At 35.4% G+C, this 17,050-nt stretch overlaps 1 non-coding gene and 1 pseudogene across 1 annotated transcript; both read left to right on the top strand.

The window, feature by feature from the left end:
• Positions 1-433: 433 nt before the first annotated feature.
• LOC121790283 lies at positions 434-2,393 on the top strand (annotated as a pseudogene).
• A 5,698-nt stretch (positions 2,394-8,091) lies between these two features.
• Positions 8,092-8,163, top strand: TRNAW-CCA. The gene has a single exon. It is a non-coding gene; the product is annotated as a tRNA-Trp (tRNA).
• The last annotated feature ends 8,887 nt before the right edge of the window (positions 8,164-17,050 follow it).

Here is a 17,050-nt window from a genome sequence, read left to right as displayed (position 1 = left end):
TTTTATTTTATTCAGACGGAAAAAAAATTTATTTTAGATGTCTCACTATTATCTCACTAGATGTAAAGATACTACAGTGGCTAATCGCCGGTCTTAGTCAAGTCATCCAGATAAAATTTCGCAACAAAAAAGTTTCGATACTAGTCAAATCTTAGTATCGTAATATCATTTTATATTTAATTTAGCCATATCTCCATTTCTCAAAAAAGTTATATTTGTAAAATTGAATTAGCTAGAAGGTCTATAAAAGGAGAACCCCTAACCATAAATTCTCACAGCTCTCATCTCTCACAAAATAGCAATTTCTCATCCCTCACCACCTTTTCCAATTAGGAATATTCACCAAAAAAATTAATGAAAACCCCTTTTTTATCACACTGATAAAGCCACATTTCTCTCCTCCAATCCTACATTCATCTCTCTTGCAATTTCCATGGACTTTGACACGATCAATGGAGTAAATTTGCAATGTATTCAAATAAAAGCTTCGAAAACAATCCCTACATTCCACAAATGGATGAGGGCAGTAGCTTCACCACTGGTGGCGCTGCTTCCTCGTCTTCATCTTCTTCAAATCGATTCTTCACTAACAATACTCTCGATTACTTCCCGGTCGAGGGATCTAATTTGAACGCGATTTGTAATTTCCCGACGTTTCAAGATCCCTTCGATCCCTTTCAAGCCTCTTTCATCAGATTGAACCAAGAATTTTCCGCTCTCGGACAAGATTCTTCACAGAATTCTTGCATGCATGGTTCGTTTCAGACAGCGGTTGATCATCATCAGTTTCAAACAAGACACCATTTTGAAGAGTATTTTTTGCAAAGCGAGAATATTTTGGAAGAAGATGATGATCACAATAAAGGAGGGATTAATGTTGGAAAAAATCCAAATAAAAGAAAAAGAGTTGTAGATACAAAGTCAGAAATCATCAAAGGCCAATGGACTCCAGAAGAAGATGGGTAATTTTTTTTTGTAATTATATTCTTGATCTTTAATTTATTTTTTAATTTTGTTGATTTTTTTTTGTAGGATGCTGGTGGAGTTGGTGGAGAAGCATGGTGTGAGAAAATGGTCTACAATTGCTCAATTGCTTCATGGGAGAATTGGGAAGCAATGTAGGGAAAGATGGCACAACCATTTAAAACCTGATATTAAGGTTTTTCTTTGCTTCTATTTTGAATTATTTACTTCCTTTTTAATTCATTTTGTGCCTTTTTTGTTTGATATTGTATTAGTATTACATACTAGGCTGATTAGGAATGAGAACGAGGTGGATTAGCTTTCCAAAATCTGTTTCCGAGGCGTGCTTAAAAAAAATATTAAAAACAGAGTCGAAATTGACGCACTAGAGTTTTCAATATTTCCAAGAGTGCAATTGCGGCTTACCATTGTACTTTTTACATGTAACTTATATGATTGCGTGTATGTATTTGTAGTGTAAGAAATTATATTCTCAAATACATGTTATGCAAAATTATATAAGGTGTCAAATATATGCTAAAATAAAATTATAAGAATTGGAGTATGTTAAATCTTGTAACTGATATTCTTGTATTCTTAGTTAGGATTATAGGGTTAAATCTGATAGGTTTCATTTCAAATTTAAGATTCTTCTCAAAGAGTGTACTTTTAATTTTTGAAGTACATGTATGTATGATGTATTAGTGTATAAACATACATGTCCTTTTTTTTATATGGACTAAAATATGATATTGGTAGATATTGTACCTATACACATAAATTATAAAACAAATTAAATCAAACCATTAGGAAACACATGCATTGCATGTAAACTGTGCACACACATAGTTTAACTATTTACCAACATTTTATGCTTGAAAATCTCATGAATTTAAATTTTCTTCTCTGGTCATATGCAAAATTAAGATGGCAATATATGTGAAATTAGTGACTACTTGGTCGATTTCTCTTTTGTTAATATGTTCAATCCATATTTTGTTAGTCTAAAACAAAACACACTAATTTGCATCATATACACTACATGTACATGTTGCAGAAAGATCGATGGTCGGAGGAAGAAGACCAGGCTCTGATCGAAGCCCATCGAAAACTAGGCAATCGATGGGCAGAGATCGCGAGGAGCTTGCCCGGGAGGAGTGAGAACACAATAAAAAACCATTGGAATGCAACAAAGAGGAGACAACTTTCCTCACGCACCAATGCTAACTCCACCTCAACCCCTCTCCAAAACTACATCCGAACCATCATTGTCGACGCCAAGGCCCCTTCCCCGGCCCCCACCCGCCCCTGCCCATGACGACACCTTTTGCATGAATCAAATCGCGTCGTTGGAGACGCAGATGAACGTGCAATTTGACATCCAGAAGGAGATGGACTTCATGGAGATGCTCTCCTATGGCTATATTTGAGTTGAGGGCTTTTTTTTTTAATTTTATGTTGGGATTTTATTTGGTTTCTTGAATGATGAGGTGATTCATTGGTTTATAGTTTGTCAATATTTTGTTGGAATGTTATAGATTATTTATCTTATCATAATAATTGGATCGAACACGATTGTACTTGTTGTTTTTAATATGAGTACATTTCCACTTCAATGTATTTTAATTATTTCACTTATGTATATTGAATGTATGTTTACAAATATGATGTTATTTAATTTATAGGCCATGGCAATTTACAAAATTATGTAGGCTCAAGTGAAGTTAGTGGAGAATCATAGTGTAGGAAAATGATCTACCATTGCTTCGGTGCAGAATTGGGAATTGAAGCAATGCTAGGAAAGATGACACAACCATTTAAAATTTAATAATATTTTCTCTTTGTTTCTATCTTTGCATAATTTTCTTTCTTTTAGGCCTTTTTTTCTAAATCAGTTTCCAACGCGTGTTTTTTTAAAAAAATACTAAAAGACAGTTGATTTAGTTTTCAGCAATTTTAAAAGTGCAATTCCAGTTTACCATTGTAGTCTATAATTAAGATGAATATATATAATGTTTTATATTTAGATATTTAATTGAAGGGTTATAAAATATAGTATATGACATTGACCAAATTATTTTACATCATAATTAGGACATACATTCATTGAATGTAATTAAATCATTCATCTCAAAGAAATTATACCATATTATACTTTAAGAGGCACACTCTCATACATTCGTTCAAATACATGGGCTTGAAGTTGAGCCAGTTCTTAATTTGTTAATTAGGATAAATTTAAATTTATTAAACAGTTCAATATAATTTTTTAGTATTAAAGTATTTAACAAATTTATTTATTAAAATAATTGTTTTTTGTAAAAACAGTAATTTTTTGAATATTATAATGATAATTTATAAAAACTATGTTATTTCTAGAGATCCAAATTTTGTAGGAATTCGTAAATTACTTTTACCGCATGAACAAAATTTACATTTAATTGTACATTTGTATATGATGTTAATGAATAATGATGATAGAGGAAATAAACACTAGAGAGGTATTGATGCTAGAAATAATTCAAAATAAAAGAGAGAGTTGTGGATAAATAGTCCTAAATCATCAAAGCCCCATGTATACAGAAAAAATGATTTTTTTTCTATTTTTTAATTATACTCTTCATATTTCACTTATGTTTTTTTTATTTTGTTTATTCTTAGAGTGTTATTTTGTAGGCTGCTGGAGTTGGTGAAGCATGTTGTGAGAAAATGTTCTAAATCTGCTTTCTTTTTTCGTTCAATTTCATATTTTATTATGCGAGAGCACGATACATGCTCATAATAGCACAATATTGTTACTATACTTTGCACACAAAACATACACATAATAGCACAATATTGTTGCTACTTTGCACACAATACATGCTCATAATAGCATAATACTGTTACTACTTTGCACACAATATGCACAATGCATGTGTCATCATCTTATCCAATATTTCCAATACTATTCATCTAATTATTCACTACAAGCATGATAACATAATTAAATTCCCAAGATCTGAAGAGCTTTCCATTTAACACTATAACAAAACACACTAATTTCCATCTATATACATGCTACATTAATTAAAACACCTACCTCTCTCATGTTTCATAGCATATATGCTACATATCTATGTTGCAGAAAGATCGATGGTTGGAGGAAGAAGACCGGGTTCTGATCATCAAAGCCCGTCGAAAATTAGGCAATTTATATATGTAAGGAGGAGGACGTCATGGAGACGAAGATGAACAGTGCAGTTTATATATATCTGTGAGGTGAAGGACTTCATGGAGATGCTCTCCTATGGCTATGTTGAGTTGAGGGCTTTTTTTTTTACATATTGGGATTTTATTTGGTTTATTGAATGATGAGTGACTTATTGATTCATTGGTTTATAGTTTGCCTATATTTTATTGGAATGTTATGTAGTGTGTGTGGTGCAATGTGTGTATATAGTGAATTATGCATGTGTATGTGTGTGTGGTGTTTGTTATGCGCGCGCAAGGTGTGTATTGTGTGTGCGCACAATTTTCAAATTCAATTTCATATCAATTATTTCATTCTATTATTAAACAAAAGATCTCCCAATCCTAAGATTCATACCTCTTATTTCTAAGACTTTAAAAAAATTATTTATAATCTATGATACTCGTGCATGGTGACATAATACTTTAATTTGATCAATTAAGCAAAGTTAAAACTAAGTGAAAATTGGGTCCATTAAACTAGGCAAACCAATTTCGCAAATTCTCTATAGTTAAACTTAATTTCGTCGCTTCAAATGGGCGAACTCAATTGTCGAAAGCAAAACAATAAATTCGGGCAACGATTTGAACATATTAAATTAGCCAGTTGACCTATAAGTTTTGATGAATTATATATTGAGTAGATATATGGTACCCAATTAATATTACAATTAATAACAAAAGAAAATTTCAATGAGTGGGACAAACTAGAATACACTCTAAAGTAAATTGCAAGTCCCAAAGGAATATTCGAGCGTATCATAAACTTCAAAAGTCACACATTTTATTCTAAATCCCAAACTAATTCCTGGTTTAACTGGTTATTAATATATGATATTGTTAATAATTAATTGCACCTATACATATATATTACTCCATAAAACAGATTAAATAAATATCATTAGGAAACACATGGATTCCATCTATACCGTATATAGTTTAATGGGGTATTGTTCACAAACATTTTACACTTAAAAATCTCATGATTTCAAATTTTACTACGTTTGCTCATAACAGCACAATATTGCCACTACTTGTCTACTTTGCACACAATATGCACGATGCACAAATCATCACCTTATCCAATATTTCCAATAGTTTTCATCCAATTATTCAATATGAGCATAAGAACATTATAAACCAGTTGAAGGTTCGTAGACTTAGTGTTATAGTATATAATATTAGGGGTACATTGCAATAAAACCCCACATCTTATGTTATTTGCTAACTATGATCGAATTTGGATTGTGCGATTTCAAGATCTAACTCATATAAAATGAACACATCACATCTTGTGTTTTCTAAAGTAAATGTGTATATATAGCTTATTGAATATGTATTTATTGAGAAAAAAAGAAATTTACATATTAAAAAAAAAAAAAAATTGTATAGATATAGTGTCGGACACAAGGCAATGGAGGTATAAGGGCTTAGAGCATCCACAACCGTGCTCTTGCCAGCGGCACGGTTGTGGGCCCGGGTGATACTATTCATGCCTGCTCTCTGGCAAGAGCACAACACCCACAACTGTGCTCTTCCGCAAGGACGAGCACAATTAATATAAAATTCAATTAAATAAAAACATTTCCATAATATTAAAATCCATTTAAAAACCACAATAAATATTACAAATTACAAATAAAATTAAAAAATACATAATTAAAATCCTAAAAATTAAAAAATTACATAATTAAACTCCTTAAAATTAAAAATTAGTACATAATTAAAATCCTAAAAATTAAAAATTACATAATAAACTCCTAATAAGACTACGCATCCGACGGGATCAACCCCAATTGTTTTTGGAGACCTTTTATCATGGTCTCGTGTGTTTCAAGTTGCGTGGGGGTCATAGATGACCTATCGGCCATATTGAGTTGGCTTAAGAGCATTCACAGCGAGTTGTTCGGGGGTGGAGGTGGCACATAGGGAGCGGCTTCGGGAGTGGCTTCGGGAGTCGAGCCGCGACGACGGTTGGCCGCCGCCTTCTTCCTTCCTTGGGGGCGGCGTTGAGAACCGCTCGGTCCGGCTTCGGGGCTACCCAAGTTAGCTCCGGCGAGTTGGCTAGCCACTTCTTCCGAGCCGGAGTCGGATAGGGCTACCGACCTTGATCGTTTGGAGGAGCCGCTAGAGGAGGATGTTATGCCTCCCTTATACTTCGGGTGCGTCCGCGTCTCCTGCCAAATGTTAAGATATTTGAACGACTTACCGTTCATGGATTGGTAGGTGCTCAGTTCGGCGGTGATGATGTCGACCTCGCTTCGGCCGCTCCCGGGACTCCTGGATGAAATAGCCGTTGAACTTGCCAATTTCTTTGTTGGCTCGGCCGATGCAGTTGCACACCATACTCTCGTTGCGCTCGATCGTTCCCGGCGGCCGGTTTGCATTGTACCGGCTAGAGACGCGCCTCCAAAAGTGATCGCCGGATTGGTTCGTTCCAACCACCGCATCTTCGGAGATTTCCAAGTACGCCTTGAACAATCTTTCCATCTCCGCCGGTGAGTACGGTGTGCGGACACCGGCGCGAGATGGAGGAGTCGGCATTTGGGAAGGGGCGCGAGGCCTAGGCTCCGGTGTCCACCCGTAGCGCCCTTCGGAGGCACCTTGGTCGTCAATTGGGTATGGACGGTAGCCACCCGGAACGGCCGAATCTTGGGTTTGAGGAGGGGCCGAATATTCCGTTTCCGGACTAGGAAACGGTTGTGAACCGAACCATTCGGGGTTCCAACCGTGGGAGCCCGAAGGGTTATCGTCTTGGCCGGACATAGTGATGTTGTAGGGTATGAGAGAATGAAGATGAAAATGGATATGAGAGAATGGAGATGAGAATGGATATTGGAGAATGATGATGAGAGTTGTGTAGTTTGATGTGAATTTTTGGGGTGAAATTGGAGGTATTTATAGATGAAAGTGTGTATTTTTGGGGTAAAAAAAATGAAAAAAAAAGTAAAAAGGTGTAAAAAACGGTTATAATCGATATTTTTTTTTGGGGAAGTGAATTTTTTTTATCGGTTTTTTTAATAAAAAACCGATTTTTTTTAAAAAAATAAAAAACGTTTAAATGCAACGGCTACGCCGTTGACGAATGGGAGCGCGCCACGTGTGCGTCCGCTGGCACGGACATGCTCGATACATCGAGCAGCGCCGTGCCAGCGGCGCGAGCGCAGCGGCGGCGGATGGCGTCCGTGCCAGCGGCGCGGACGGCGGTGGCGACGGACGCCACCGCTGCGCATGCTCTTAAGCCCAATCATGCTATTTTTTAATTTATTTTTCTTTTATAATATTGCTAAATTCATTTAAATTTGATGTAAATTAATTATTACTCCATCCGTCCACAAATAAACGTCTCATTTTGGCATTTTCATCTGTCCATCAATAAATGTCCTATTTGTTTTTTACTACTTTTTGTAATGAACCATACGTTCCACTAGCTTTATCACACTCACACTTCATTATGAAAGTAATACTCCCTCCGTCTCGTGCTACTCGCACGTTTGCTTTTCGGCTCGTCACAAAGTCCTTACACTATTTATAATTTAAGTTAGAATTAATGCATTTAATTAATATGTTAGTTTAAGTTAAGAGCTCTTTTATTAAGTGATGTCTCATTACACCTAAAATTCTTTTTTAATTACACAAAAAAATCAATCCCAAATTTACGGCCTAAAATGAAAAGTGCGAGTAGCATGGGACGGAGGGAGTACTTCATAAAAATAAGACCCACCTTCCGTCTTAGTTAAACTTTAGCCATTAAAAACCCAGATGGGACGCTCAATTTCAGCCCCTCAAATATTATGCTAAAAAAAGTATGTTTTGCCTTTTTATGAGGCGTGAAATTAGTTTACCTGTATGTAATACTATGTATGTATTGATTTAATAGACAGATAATTTCACCGAGGATCCGTGGCGCAATGGTAGCGCGTCTGACTCCAGATCAGAAGGTTGCGTGTTCGATTCACGTCGGGTTCAAATCCCCCCGATTTCAGATCCTATTCTTTTTTATATACTTGCTGTTTTTTTTAAAACTATTTGGTTATGTGACTGCAATTTCACAGAAAATAATTAAACTAGTGAAGATTAAATTCAAAATTCAATAATTAAACTATATGTTGTTTTAAAATATTGTAATATCAGTGCTTTATATATATTTTTAGTTATTCAATGTTTAAATCAATACATATTTACTTAAAGAAGAAAAAAAATCATTTATTAAGATGTCCCACTATTATCTCATTACATGTAAAGATACTACAATGGCCAATCGCTAGTCTTAGTAAGTCATCCAGATAAAATTCCACAACAAAGTATCGATACTAGTCAAATCTTAGCACCGTATCGTCATGCTATATTTAATTTAGCCATATCTCACGATGGTTTGCTCTCATGCATTAGCACTATCTTCACATTTCACTTGCACGATTATGTGCTTCGCACGGACGAGCATGCCTCCACAGGTACATATATACAATAATATATCAATATAACGACTAGTTAAGATAGATCTACCAAATGAATTACAACTCTCAAGCTTAAAGCATTAACTAAAACAAATGAATGAAGCCATAATGATGTAAAAGCAGTATATCTACCAAATGAATTACAACTCTCAAACTTAGCTTCAGCAGACGAAATGTGTTTGATCCTAGTGGCATATCTTGATAACCTAAACTCGAAAATCTTAAAGCAAGCAGCAACTTTGATAAGACCATCCTTGACCAGCGAAGCTGCAGTTAACGCAATAGAGGAGCTCGAGCTTGTGGCATTCAATGCTCAAACAGCTTCCCGAGCTAAGTTAGAGAAGAGAAGCTAAGTTGCACGAACGAGCACGTGTAATACTTTACATATCCTCCGTGCAACTTATTGTGTCAAGACCTATAAAATGTGATTTGTAATACATTTGGTAGATCTAGTATATTTGCTTGTCAATTGAAAAAATTCCAATTCCATCTCTGTCTCTCTATCTCATGGGCTTTAGGAGTTGAATACTCAATCTCATGCCCGACCAACTGCAGCTTCAAAGTTAGAGAAAAGAAGCTAAGTTGGGGTTTTTTCTAGTCATTGGTACAATTTTAAGATTAGCATGGAATCAAGCTTCTTGTAAGGAGTCTTCACAGGACAAATAGGTTTGTATTTGTGTAAGATGTAGGAAAACATACTTTGATTAGTAATAAATAACTCTCCTATTAGGTTCACATATCCCAGAATTAATGCAACTTTGTGATTTGTAATACATTTGGAAAGTCTTTAAATTGAGGTATATAGCTATCTTAACCAACTGTTTATGCTAATGCTTTTTCTATATTGCTATATTACACGTGTAACGTTCGTGCAATGTGCATGCCCGGAACAATAAATCGAATCTAGACTCACATCTTGTGAGACTTTTCTCATCTCAGCCGGAGTGTTCCACATGCCAGAGAAGACGTGGAAGACGTCAGACTTGACTACCACATTCTTGAGGTCGATGATCTGGTCGTAGTAGGCCAGCCAGTTGCCAAGGGGACACTGAACTTAAAGTCATTTTTAAAAGTATGCTAGTTGCACGGACGAGCATGCTGCATGCATATATATTTGTTAAGGAGATTTCTTGCTCTTTCTGTCGTACTAAAATACTCCCTCCGTCCACAAAATTGCTATCGCGTAATCTTGAAGCGATGGTATGTAGGAATGGATGAAATCTGCATCGACCTAAAGGGAAAGAAGTTAACTGTGATTGGAACAGTTGACCCTCTATCCATGGCCCACATAAACTCAGGAGGAGGAGCCAAAGAAGGAAGAAGCCAAGAAAGAAGATGCTAAGGAGGAAGTCAAGGAAGAAGCAAAAAAAGGAAGAGCCTAAAAAGGAGGAGGAAATGATGCAGATGATTAGCACTGCATTGACGTATGGCCATACTTGACCAAATGCTACGCAGTCAAGACACCTTACAAAAAAATCTACAACATGTATTATTTCTTTAAAATGGATAAAAATTAAGTTTTGAATTCAAAGAAATTTTGTAAGACCATCCTTGACCAGCGAAGCTGCAGTTAACGCGATAGAGAAACTCGAGCTCGTTGACAGCTAAAATGTAGTGCTGACCTGACTATTGCTATCTTAATTAGCTCTATATGTTAATGCTTTCTATATTGCTATGTTATTATAAATATGAACATGCATAGCGTCCGTGCGACGTGCGTGGCGTGCAAGGACCTATAAAATGATAGGGTTACACTACAAACTTAATTACTAGTAGTTGATATTTACTCTCTTTATCTCAGAGCAAGTGTGAATCGGACTCCAGACACACATCTCCTAGTTGCATATCTTGATCTCAAAGCTAAACTCGAAAATCTCAAAGCAAGCACCAACTTTGATAAGACCATCCTTGACTAGCGAAGCTGCACAGTTAACGCGATGGAGGAGTTCGAGCTGGTGCCGTGCAGCTCCAAAGATAGAGAAGAGAAGCTAAGTTGGGGTGTTTTAATTTCTTGTCATCGGTACAATTTTAAGATTAGCATTATAGAGAAGAGAATTGTGATTTATGGATGATCGAGCATGGAATCAAGCTTCTTGTAAGGTGTCTTCAATCACCAGACAAATAGGTTTGTATTTGTGTAAGATGTAAGAATGCATGCTTCGACTAAGCTGACATATATAACTCTCCTATTACTTTCTTCACATATCCCAAGATAAATGCAACTCTTCATCCGTCCATCTTGCTTTTTACTATTTTTTTTAATAAACCCCACGTTCCACTAACTTTATAACACTTACACTTCATTATAAACTAATACTCCCTCCGTCCCGCTTTAGCAGTCCCGGTTGATCAATTTCGGGTGTCCCACTTTAGGAGTCCCGGTTGAACTCGGTGCATAAAAATTGATGTCCACTACATCAATTTATTTATTACATCATTTAAAAGTGGGACCCAACCTCCACTACATCATTTATTTATTACACACTTAAAAGCAAAAAAGTAAAAAAATTGTTTAAAAGTGGGACCCAACCTCCACTACATCATTTATTTATTGCACACTTAAATACCCCTTAAAACATGTGCCCGACTCAACCGGGACTGCTAAAGCGGGACGGAGGGAGTACTTTAGAAAAGTAAGACTCACCTTCTACTAATATTTTTCCACTCACTTTTCTACTACATTTCTTAAAACTCGCACCATATCAAATGTGAACTTATAATCGTGGACGGAGATAGTATGTAACAACCCTAATTAATAATCTAATTTACAAAATATAATTTGCAATAAAATTTTGAACATAATTTCTATCATTTTTTCTCTACTTCAGCTCTTACGTGAATCTAAATTAGTTCAACATGGATGTGTATATTGTATCAAAACAAATCAGTATTTTATTCAACATGGACATGCATGTGTATTGTTCCAAAATGAATCTATACATGGATATGTATTTTAAGATTCATATTGAACACATTATACAGATCATGAATATTTTTAATCTTAATGAACCATTACAAATCCAGATCGGACGCTCAATTTTCAGTCTTGGTTAAGATTTAAGTGACGATTTTAGTTTAACGGGCCCCTAAAATAATTAAACTAATGAAGATTGGAGATTAAATACGACTACTTGTGCTCTAGCGTTTTGAATTTCAAGTTCTAATTGAACATAAGCCTGCATTAATAAATTAACAATGATCAATGAAATTATAATTCAAAATTAGAAAGAATTTGGACCTTCACAATATTACTTCTCCAACACTTAATGTCATTTTATAGAACCTGCCACGCAAGTCGCACGGACGAGCACGCGTACACGGACGAACCTGCCACGCAAGTCGCAAAGATCAATGAAATTGAAGGAGAGTATCCGCGGATTATCGAGCAGCCTAGCTACAGATGAGGTTGAGGTTGAGGTGCAAAAATGAGATCTTAACCATTTTCCCATCTCTATAATTAATGCCATTATATATGTGAAACTGGAAGGCTGGGAAGTGGATTTCCTAAAGATTCATCGTTAATGACAGATGATGCTGAGGTTAGTCAATACGTGACTTCAAGCTGCAATCTGAACAACTTACCTCCTTACCCCACTCATCTCGTGTAGTTGTATTTTTTTAATTTGTCATTTTCTTGAATTCTCGATTGAAATTCTTCATTTTTGAGGTTTGTGTTCGTTGAATTACTAGATCAGAAGCCATGGTGGAGACGCGGCGAAGCGCTTTTGGCTCCAAGCACACACTGACTGATCCCTCACCTGAAGTAAGCCTTCGTATGACCAAGCAATAAGGACATTCTTGGTGGTCTCACTGTTAGTTAACGCGATTGAATATTATTTCTCGATTGAGCTTTTCTCCAACATGATAATTTGATCTAGTTATGCATTAGGATTTGGTTATTTGTTGATCATTATCCTATTTATATACATATAATATCAATTTAATTATTGGCTAGGGCACGCACGTCGCACATAAGCTACACTTGTACATTTATATTATGAATTGCCATTAAATCAGAGGGTAGGAAATCGGTATCGTGTAATCTTGAAGCTTCCTCTTTGTAGGAATGGATGAAATCTCCATCGACCTAAAGGGAAAGAAGTTAACTGTGATTGGAACAGTGACCCTGTATCCATGGCCCACACAAACTCAGAAGGAGGAACCAAAGAAGGAAGAAGTCAAGAAAGAAGAGGCTAAGAAGGAGGAAGTCAAGACACCTTACAAAAAAAAGCTACAACATGTGTATTATATCTTTAAAATTAATACTCCATCCGTCCTATTGAAATAGATCATATTTCCTTTTTCGTCTGTCCCATACAAATAGTTCATATCCATTTATGGTAACCTTTTCTCCTTTCCTTTTACTCTATTATTTATGGGCCTCACTATTCACTACACAATTTCTACTACTTTTTCTCTTTCTATCTTACTTTACCAATTATGTATTAAAACTCGTGTCAATATCAAATGGTCTATTTCTATGGGAAGGAGGGAGTAAAAATTAATTTTTGATTTAATGTAGTGCTGACCTGACCATTTCTATCTTAATTAACTCTATATGTCAATGCTTTCTATATTGCTATGTTATTATAAATATGTACATGTGTAGCGTCCGTGCGATGTGTGTGCCACGGTGCCACGACCTATAAAATTACATTATATATATATATATATATATAATATAATTATATATATATATATATATATATATATATATATCCCTATATATATATATATAGGGAGTGATCAAGATATAACTAATTTTAAGTGTATAACTAGAGAACAAATCTCAGTCACACAAATAAATGGAACAAATATTATTTATTTTTAATAATATAAAATAGGTCAAGGGTATTTTTGGAAATTACATTAAGAAATTAGAGATCATCAAACGGAAGCAAAAGAAATAAATGTGAAAAGCCTAGAACAAAGAATCAGTTACGATGAAATAGAGCGATTTTAAGAATTGGATATGTATGATGATGAATACTGTTAAAAGAGGGGAAGAGGTCGGCGTAGCCATTGGGGAATTTACAGAACTTGGTAGATCAGGTAGCATTTACAGATGCTTGTATTGTTCTTATCCTTCTCCGCCATCGTTTTCTATTTGAATTCAATTCGCTCCTCCAATTCAACTGGACAGTGACCGATCTCAAAATCGCAGAAAGGCTAATTTGGCAAAATTTGGAGCTGAAGATGAAACGACGAGGGAGATTAGCTGCCACGCCATGATCAGTTAATGCGCCAATTGTAAAGGCTAATCGTCTTGGATTTCTATTTAATCGTTTGTGATTTAATCATTTTGGAGTATTTATGTTCTATATGAGGGCCCGCTTCGAGAGGGTGGTCGGCAGCCGTGACTCCGAAGCTTTCTACATGTTGAATCCAGATGGAAATGGTGGCCCCGAGCTCAGTATTTTTTTGCTCAGAATTTGATTTTCTTTTTTATCCTTCAAATATATGGTTTGCCTGTTGGGGTTATAAAATGAATTGAGGTGTACTATGTATTATAAAAATAGAAAGAACATGTTACGTTGCGCTTAGGGAGGTTGTACTTTGTTCTTTGTGATTTGTACTTGGATGTGGCCGATGGATTTTTACTTCACTATTAGAATGATTTTACTTCACTGTTGTTAACAAAACACATCACTATTAGAATGATTTTACTTCACTGTTGTTAACAAAACACATCACTCTTAGCATGATTTTACTTCACTCTTGTTTACAAAACACATCACTCTTATTATGATTTTACTTCACTCTTGTTTAAAAAACACATCACTCTTAGCATGATTTTACTTCACTCTTGTTTACAAAACACATCACTCTTATTATGATTTTACTTCACTCTTGTTTACAAAACACATCACTCTTAGCATGATTTTACTTCACTCTTGTTTACAAAACACATCACTCTTAGCATGATTTTACTTCACTCTTGTTTACAAAACACATCACTATTAACATGATTTTACTTCACTATTGTTGATAAAAAAACATCACTATTCTTCGTAAACGCTTTCTACTGTCAACCGATTTTCCTTCCCATTTCCTTCATTTTTCACACGCTAATTAGCTACCCATTCCGAATTTCGAATTCACGCTCCAACTATTATATACACATTCCACTCTACTCTCCAAAACCAAAATCACAAATTCTGTAAATCCAATATCAATCAAATATGAAAAAAATTGAAATAAAGACATATATAATCCTCCTCTCTCCGTGGTGATGCCACCTATTCGCCACCTCTGTCTCTCCGAGATCATGGCGGAGGAATGCATCAGCTACAACTACGCCGAATATATAATCAGGAGATGGGAAGTAGGTGCCGCCAAATACATCACTCTTAGCATTAGTTCACTTCACTGTTGTTTACAAAACACATCACTCTTAGCATTTTTTCACTTCACTCTTGTTTACAAAATGATGATTCCGCGAATTTTTGATGATGATAAATGCTCGTAAAAATAAATTACGACACAGAGAATTTTACGTGGTTCGATTTACTGAGGTAAATCTACGTCCACGGGGAGAAATGGGGGCAGGTTTGTATTGCTTGATCTGCGAATTACAGCTTACAACACAGACTTGCTATATGATTATTTCTCTAGAGAGATTCTCTGTGTCGTAATTTATTTTTACGAGCATTTATCATCATCAAAAATTCGCGGAATCATCACAAAACACATCACTATTAACATTATTTCACTTCACTCTTGTTTGCAAAACACATCACTCTTAGCATTAGTTCACTTCACTGTTGTTTACAAAACACATCACTCTTAGCATTATTTCACTTCACTCTTGTTTACAAAACACATCACTATTAGCATGATTTTCACTGATTTTACAACGTTATTATTTTCACTAAAAGGCAACTAAAACAACAGATTTCATACTAGAAATAAATTTTGAAGTTGTAAGGAAACTTTTCTTTAATGGATTAGGGAAATTGACCGTTTATGATGTTTCATATGACATATAATGAGATATTTCAAGGATATCATTTGTCTAGAAAAATCTGAAAATGGCTCTATATATAATCTTCATTTGTAGTATGTCATTGACTACATTTCTAAGAGATTTTAATCTACAAAATGGTGATTTTCCTACACATATCTTCTACATTAATCATGTTTTTCTCAAACTAGAGACGACATCAAAGAATAAGTCCTTGCTGCAGGGGATGGTGATGCCGCCCATAGGTGATTGATATTATATCAGTAAATTTTGGCATGATAACAATATCATTTTTTATATATTGTTACTGTAATATAATAATTTTTAAGAAAAAGGTATGTACTGTGATATATAGTACTACTATTATTATTACTAGCATAGAAATAATTGTAGATCTATTAGCATGATTTTACTTCACTCTTGTTCACAAAACACATCACTCTTATTATGATTTTACTTCACTCTTGTTCACAAACCACATCACTCTTATTATGATTTTACTTCACTCTTGTTCACAAACCACATCACTCTTATTATGATTTTACTTCACTCTTGTTCACAAACCACATCACTCTTATTATGATTTTACTTCACTCTTGTTCACAAAACACATCACTCTTATTATGATTTTACTTCACTCTTGTTCACAAAACACATCACTCTTATTATGATTTTACTTCACTCTTGTTTACAAAACACATCACTCTTAGCATTATTTTACTTCACTGTTGTTTACAAAACACATCACTCTTAGCATTATTTTACTTTACTGGTTTTAATAAATAAACTGTATTAGAGATCCCCACAAAAATACAGCATAAATATAATAATAATTAATTAAGAAGAAGAATTTGTATTAACCAAGAGGGCCCCACAAAAATACAAAGCTCGGCAAAAACAAGTGGTAAGCATCAAACAACAGTAGCTTTGCCAGAACAACATTGTGCTACTGATGCAGGGAGCGAGCTCTGCTATCCATGGAAACCGCGCTAAATAGGTGCTGCTTCGTATCATTCCATTGATTAATGCACTAACATTTCGATTTTCAACCATTAATATCCCAAATACCTGATATCATTCCCCAATTTTATCTAAATTCGACGCACGAAATGTCAGAATCCAATCTTCGACTTAACGATTATACTCCTCTAGTGGTGCAATTCTCCGATGGACTGAATTCGGATCGCGTGCGGCGGTGTGAGGAGCCATCGGCGAGCGGAAGGTGGTAGCTTCCGTCGGTGGAATTCTATGAGACTGAGAGGCACCGATAGGCGAGTTGAGGCTTTTGTTTCTTCACGGCGTGGATGAGCAGCGGGATCAGACCAGCGTGCTCCCCTCCACCTCATCCGGCGAGTGGCCGGAGATCTCCTACCTTCACCTACCTAATTTTGGCTATGCAATGACCATTATACCCCCGCCTTATTATTGTGGAGTA

The sequence above is a fragment of the Salvia splendens genome, unplaced genomic scaffold (assembly GCF_004379255.2).
Source record: "Salvia splendens isolate huo1 unplaced genomic scaffold, SspV2 ctg460, whole genome shotgun sequence".
Classification (NCBI taxonomy): Eukaryota; Viridiplantae; Streptophyta; class Magnoliopsida; order Lamiales; family Lamiaceae; genus Salvia; species Salvia splendens.
This window is presented reverse-complemented; position numbering and strand designations above follow the sequence as displayed.